At 34.6% G+C, this 5,635-nt stretch overlaps 1 pseudogene; it reads right to left on the bottom strand.

Annotated features, from left to right (window-relative positions):
- Positions 1 to 3,470: 3,470 nt before the first annotated feature.
- On the bottom strand, positions 3,471 to 3,912 carry LOC118834120 (annotated as a pseudogene).
- Positions 3,913 to 5,635: the final 1,723 nt, after the last annotated feature.

Here is a 5,635-nt window from a genome sequence, read left to right as displayed (position 1 = left end):
TACATCAAAGTGATCCTGGATAAACAAATCTTTTTCAAGTGGATCATTCACACTGGCAGGTACTTGCTTGCTGAAAGGTTATTTTCTATTACTCTGAGAATAAACTACTGAAAACAAGCCCAGTTAAGTACATAGCAGTACATCATTAGCAGACTTGCAATAGAGCCAGAGAAATTGGCTAAGAATTATGTTCTTTATCAAAGGCAATCTGAATTTAGGATAGTAATGACTTCTTTACCCCTGGCAATCTTTAAAACAAAGGGAAAAATCAAAATGGACATCATTTTTGAGCGACTCTTTTGTTTCTGTAGTAATAGTAGCCAACCAGTAGAAAAAAGGATTAAGGGTGCTGAATAACCAATTTTAAGTTTATAGATTCTAAATTAAAGGCAGCAAGGTTTATGGTGGATAGAGGACTTGGCCTGGAGTTAAGAAGACAGGAGTTCAAATTTGGCCTCAGACATATATTTTTTTCTGTAATTCTTCACTTGATTGCTATCTGGTTCTGTTTCCTGAACTCTGAAGTAGGGATAATAATAGCACCTACTTTGAAGTGTTCTTGGGTAGATCACATAAGATAATATTTGTAAATGTTTAGCACAATACCTGGCAAACGATAGGTACTTAAATGCTTATTGAATAAGTGAAAAACAATGATTCCTGACCTCAATGCCTACTCTTCCATCTCTATGAAATTTTTGTGAAATTCTTCTACACATGCATCATGAACACCATCACTGAAGATATTACTGGGGAACAGGTAGTCTTTTACAAACAGTGTTGCACAGTAGGCCATACGCATCATAGTTCTCCATTATTTACCCCAGTTCATTCTCTGAAGTACCTAAGGTTACAACCACACAAGCTGCCACAGCAGAACCTTGATGAATAAATGGTAAACAAAGGCAACATATCCCATAAAAGCATTGAAGACATTGAAATGAATAGCATATTGGAAGACTTTTTACTCTGGTAGATCCTACAAAGACAGTTCAGGGGACAGGGCTGAACTTCTGTGCTTGCATTCAAATATTTATCTTGACCCTAGGTCTCTTAAATAGGTTTATCCTTTTCTCAGACTCACACCTGATTGTCATAAACCCTACTACATTCACTGAAATCACAGGCCTTGTGATTTAGAAATTGAAAAATGTTTCAAACACATAAAATGGTGAGGAAAGAAAAAGAAAAAAGAACAACATCATAAAATGTTGTACTGAATAAAATAAAATATAATCAATGGCAAAGAGGGAGACTAACTAATATAGGGCATAGTCTCTAACTTTTCCCTCTTTGTAAATCCCAGAATTTAATCATTTATCAAGTATTTATCTATGGTACTATGGAAAAAGATTTTCCCTGAGAAAAAGATTTGGTGATGTGTTAATGGCCTATTTTTTAAAAATTCTTAAACATCACAAGTAGGTCTGTTTAAAAATCAAATGGAAAAATATCTTTGAAATATTTTGAAACTATTACAGGGTTTTATAAGTACAAGATATTATTATCATAAATATGTCAATAATGCTATTATTTTACACTGCATGTGTGCATGTTATAAAATCTTAAAGTTGTTAGGTCCTTTTGAGGTCACCTGGTTACCTAGTCCAATTCTTATCTGAAAAGTTAATCTTCTTTGCCAACATTCCCAAACAGTGGTTATTCAACCATCATCAATATTTGGGAGATTCCATAGTATAGAACACTTAAAAGACACTCCAATTGATGAGAGTGTGGACAAGATTCTGTCTCATAGATACATGAAGTTTCTCAAGTCTGAGGATATGGCCAGGGAGCTTTGAATATGAGACTTTTTGGTTTATGGACCAGCTTAAAATTCCAATGAACTCAATCCTCTCCCCAGTATTTACCTCCCAAGACCTCATGCAAATTCAAGGAAGATGAGGGAGAAATAAGTTTAAGCTGATGCAGAATTCTGGAAATGTAGGACTAGAAGGAATTACAAACTATCTACTTCAATCCATTTGACTGAAATTTCTTTTTTTCAACATCAGTGTCAAGTGGCCAGAGGTCCAAGTGTCCAAGACTTATAAGAAAGGAGAGTCTCTTTGATAGACCATTTCACAAGGAAGAGCTCTAATTGTTAGAAAGACTTTGCTTTAGGGCAAAATCTTTGCTTACAATTGCAACCAGTTATTCCTGCTTCTGTTCTCTGGAGAAAAACAGAATGCTGTAAGCTCACTCCTTAAATCTTCCCAAATCAAAGTCAAATGGCCGAATTTCAGAAGCAGATATTGATTCTTTAAGCTACATATTATCAAATAATATTAAGATCATAGTTAGATGTGAAGTTGTTGGTGCTACCAGAATGGAAAAAATACATCAATCTTTCTTAAACTATCTATTCCCCAAACAATGTCCTTCACTAAAATATTTTCACATCATTATTATCAAATGACTAACAAATTTCAAACCCTCCCTCCAAGACCTTTGCTCCTGCTCAACCCAGGAAACAAGATTAGAATAATGATTAGGTAAAGGGAAGGGAGCAGTGTTTTTTTTAAAAAAAAATATTTCCATTAATAGAAATATCTCCAGTGGTCATCTTTGTTGAGGTAGAAAGGAAGGTCCTTAGGGGAAGCGGTGAAAGAGAGATTTATTTAAGAAAAATAATTCTTCTAGCTGCACTGACATTTTAAGTAACCATTATTCCATTTGATGAAGCAAAATGTTAACTGAACATTCATCCGGACTCTGTTTCTATGTTCACTCTTATTGTGGAGTTTTTCTAAATGGCTTATGTCAGAAAGATCTTCATAGGCATAGAGAAACTTGCCCAGTTTGGACCTTTCTTTTTAAGCAGAAATTCTTATAATTGCAATTATTTAATTACTAAAAGTTATTCTTATAGGCTTGTGCCTAAATGACAGAACGAAGTTTTAAAAAAATATCAAGATCCTTCCACATTCAGCTTACTTTTCATAAATGTGAACAGAAAATAATATTCCATATGTAATTTGCTTGGGCAGAGTATAGCAGGGCTATCACCTCCCCAATCCTGGAGAAACTGAAGAAACAGAAAGAGAGAGAATGATCAAAAGAAAAGTCTCTAAGAAATGGGATCGTGAATACAAGTGGAAGTTCTGACATAGTTGTTTTCTTCCCTAGTAAAATATAAGGACATGGAAGGCAGGGATTGTTTTTCATTTTGTTTGTGTACCTTCAGTGCCTTACACATAGGAAATTCTTTTTCTATTTGTATTCTACATTGGCCTTCTTTAAGATTAAGCAGAACATTTAATCCTTCTTAGAACTAAAAACAAAGAATATAAATTTCAGACATTTTGTATTGTTTTAAGGAAATAATTGCAATTAGCAAGAATTACTGATTAAAAAAAAAGAAAAATGGAATGGGCTTTCTCAGAAGGTCTCCCAACACTTGCGGTCTCTACCTGGACATTTTTTTTACATGAAAATTTTTTTACTATGACAAAGACATCATACAATTTTTATGATCTTAGTCTTTCCTTCTTGCCTTTGTACGAGGCCAGAAGAGAAACATTTGCAACTTTTACAACCTTGAATCGGACTCCAGGAATATCACCAACAGCATGACCTTTTTGACCAAATCCAGCAACTGAAACTTCATCATTTTCCTCAATAAAGGTCAAGCAGCCATCATTGGGAACAAAGGCAGTGATTTTTTTTGCCATTCTTAATCAGCTGGACTCTCACACACTTCCTGATGGCAGAATTGGGCTGCTTGACTTCCACACCAACTTTTTCCAAGACAATCCCTTTGGCATGAGATGCTCCTCCAAATGGGTTAGCCTTCAAGGCAGTGCCCAAATGAGCTTTCTTGTATTGTTTGTCATGCCACTTTTGGTCTCTCCTGTGGCTTCGGAGTTTTCGAGCAGTATGAAGACCACGGCACTTACCCATGCTGTGGCTGTCTGGGCTGAGAGAAAAAGAGAGAAGGGTAAATAATCATTTTTAGAGATATTTGGAAAGGGATTGATATTCGGTTGCAAGTTGGATAAGAAGGTATCTGGAGTCTTATAAAAATAAAATTCTGTGGTTCTCTCATAGGGCAAGACTGCAAATATTTGAAGGATACGTTGTTTATGCTGCCCATATAGGTCATGTGTATCCACATGGGCTTATCTAGTAGTTGCTCAAAGGGAGGCATTAACTGATATCTTTAGAATTTCCTCTGCCACTCTTCTCTATGAAAGACTTTGATTCCTTCCAAGAGGGGAATGTGAGGTTGATCTAGCCAATCTACTTTCCTCAGAGAGCGGGGTACCAGAGTAGAATTATATCTTTCTGCCCCTTTAAGTATTGGTAGTTTAGGATAAATATTCTTAGGTTCACGTCACTCTCTTGATTGCTTTTATAGTGAAAGTCTGTACCTAATTATAACCAAAGGCTTTACTTCCCACCAAATGCCAATTAGACAAAGACTATGATTCTTAGTGAATAGTAAATAAACACATTTATCCAAGCCCATATAAAACAGAAACAAGGGACATTATACAGATAAGAATATGCCAGAAAATGTACAATATGAATGAGCTCTCCTACTAAGAGGAAGTTACCTTAACCAAGAATCTCCAACCTCACACTTGGGGAAATTCCCAGAGTCTCCAGTATGTGAATCTGGGAATAGGGACATGTTAGTGGTGCCAGCTACTCTAGGTGCTTTCTTTCTAAAGTCTTTCTGTCCTTTCAAGGACTTCTCCCTGAAGAGACTTCATAACCATGTCTCCTCTCTCAAAATTGGAAGTTAGAAGATTAAGATCTCTTCTACTCAGTTCTTACCAACTCTGTCCCTCATATAGGCACAGATCATTGAGTAATCATTATCTCCACAAATCACCAGTCTTATACGAATGTCAGACTTGTGCTCCTGTTTACAGAAGATGAATCACATTAACTCTTAATCTTCTTTTTCCTTACTTACCATAGCTCATTCAAAAAATCTTGGTATGATATGACTTTATCCTGTCTTTGGATTCTAATGTCTGTGACTATAAAAGCTAGACAGATACTAGACAAGATTTTTTTTTTGAAAAGTAATAATTATAATGTTAAGCATAAGACTAATGATACTGAATAGAGAATATTTTAACACGTATCATAAAAATTACTCTATCTTTGGTCTATTGATGCCATAATCTGATTACTTATAAATATCCTGATAAGATCTATCTTTCAGGGCAACATTTCTCAAACTGTGCTTCATATAATACTGATATTCTATGCCAAACAAGATTTCTGTGAGAAAAATTAAATAATGAAATTATATTTCAAGAATATTTATATATATTAATATATTTATTAAAAGTTTCAATATGAAAATCATCTTATATTTCTCATTTCTTTATTTTTAGTGAACTTATCCTCAGGTCTTCAAGAAAAATACCTCAGGGCCTTATTAATAGATTTCAAAATGTAAGTGCGTGTGTGTGTGTGTATTAATATGTCTGTTACCTTTGGAAATACTGATCTAGAAAGAGTACCCAGAAAAAAAATGTTCAAATATTTTGAGGGATTTGTAGATCAAGAATGGTAAACAAAGGGCAAATCTTGTTGAATGTCATGAATTTGGCCATTTATTTAATGTTCATTTACTTAGTGATTACTATGTATAAAACATTATACAGGATCTTTT

Source organism: Trichosurus vulpecula, chromosome 1, assembly GCF_011100635.1.
Source record: "Trichosurus vulpecula isolate mTriVul1 chromosome 1, mTriVul1.pri, whole genome shotgun sequence".
NCBI lineage: Eukaryota > Metazoa > Chordata > Mammalia > Diprotodontia > Phalangeridae > Trichosurus > Trichosurus vulpecula.
This window is presented reverse-complemented; position numbering and strand designations above follow the sequence as displayed.